The following is a 1,919-nucleotide window of genomic DNA, read 5'->3' as shown; positions in this document are numbered from 1 at the left end:
AGAAAGAAAGGCATTTAAAACCAATATTAAGCAATATCTACCTACTAATCCAGTTCTTTGAAGACACTTGATAAAAACTTCAGACTAAAGAAGTTAAACACACCGAACAAAACATAAGAAATGAATAGTCCCAGAGCAGTAAATCTAAAGAAGTGGGGAACTCATACCATAGCAAGTATATAACAGGACTCAATAAGCACTGTTTATTGATAGCTCTCAATTTAAGCACACAATTACAATGTCCCCCAAATAAAACACAGACTAACAGATTGGACTAGAAAATATGATCCATCTTTCCACTGCAACCAAGAAACAGACCTTACCATAAAAGATAAACATCACCTCAGGGTAAGGGTACTCTAAGCAAATGGACCCAAGAATCGAGCAAGTGTAATTATTTTAAAATCTGACAATGTGGTTTTCAAGTCAAAACTAATCAAAGGGAAAATCCACCAAGAGGATTTTGAAATTCTAAACATTTATGTACCAAACTTGGGTATCTGGGGACCCAAGTTCCTAAACATTACTGTAGCTAAAATCACATATTGACTATCCTATAGTGACAGTGGATGACTTCAATACCCAAGTGTCATCAATGGACAGGTCAACCAGACAAAAAACTAAACAGAAGTGTTGGAGTTAAGTAACATCATAAAACGAATGAGCCTAGCAGATATTTATAAAACATTTCACACCAATACAAAAAAATACTGTCTTCTCAGCAGCAGATAAAATTTTCTCCAAAACTGACTACATACTTGGACATAAAGGAAACTTCAACAGATATAAGAAAACTGGAAAACAATAACAACAACAGCAAAACAAAAACAAAAATAACAATAAACCAACCCTGCATCTTATATGACTACCATGGATTAAAGGTATATATCATCAACAACAAAAAATATACAAACTTATGGAAATCAGTACTGAATGAAGAATGAGTCAGGACATAAATTAAGAAAATTTAAAACAGTTTAGAATCAAATGAAAATTAAGCACAATAAACTCAAATCTACTGGACACAATGAATGTAGTTTTAAGAGAAGTTCACAGCACTAAGTGCCTACATGAAGAAATTGGAGATACCTCGTATTTGCAACTCAGTGGCACACTTGAACGCTCTCGAACAACAAGCATAAATAGCATCCAAAAAGAGTAGACAGCAAAAAATAATCAAACTCACAGTTGAAATCGATTAAACAGAAACAAACAAATACAAGGGATCAATGAAATTAAGAATTAGTCTTCCTGTGGAGGCTCTCTTCTGTTCAAGACCCTCAATCCTAACCTCATCTCTTCCATAAGACTCCCTAAGCTTTATATAATGTTTGACTGTGGGTTTCTGTGTCTCTTTCCATTTGCTGTTGGGTGGAGCCTCTCAGAAGACAGTTATGCTAGGCTCCTGTCTGCAAACATAACAGAGCATCATTAATAATGTCAGGGATTGGTTCTTGCCTATGAGATGGGTCTCAATTTGTCACAGTCATAGGTTGTACATTTCTTCCATCTCTGATCTATCTTGCACATCTTGTAGGCAGGGCACATTTTGGTTTGGTTTGGGAAGGTTGCTGTCCTTATCCCTCCACTTGGAAGACCAAGAGAGTCACCTAATCTGGACCCTTTGGGACCCCCTGAGACTGAAGTATCAACCAAAGAGTGACCATGGGCTGAATCTGGGCCCCCTGCACATATGTAACAGATATGCAGCTTGGTCTTCATGTGGATCCCCCAACAACTGGAGCAGGTGCTGTCCTTGAATCTGTTGCCTGCTTGCCTGTGGATCCTGTTCCCCTAACTGGGCCACCTTGTCTGGCTTCAGTGAGAGAGGATGCACCCAGTACTGAAGTGGCTTGATGTGCCAGGGGGGAAGGTGGAGTGTAATATGTTAGAGGATGAGAAGGGAGGAATGGGGGGAG

The sequence above is a fragment of the Apodemus sylvaticus genome, chromosome 6 (genome assembly GCF_947179515.1).
Source record: "Apodemus sylvaticus chromosome 6, mApoSyl1.1, whole genome shotgun sequence".
In the NCBI taxonomy this organism is placed as follows: domain Eukaryota; kingdom Metazoa; phylum Chordata; class Mammalia; order Rodentia; family Muridae; genus Apodemus; species Apodemus sylvaticus.
The sequence above is the reverse complement of the archived record's forward strand: the minus strand, read 5'-3'. Positions refer to the sequence as shown.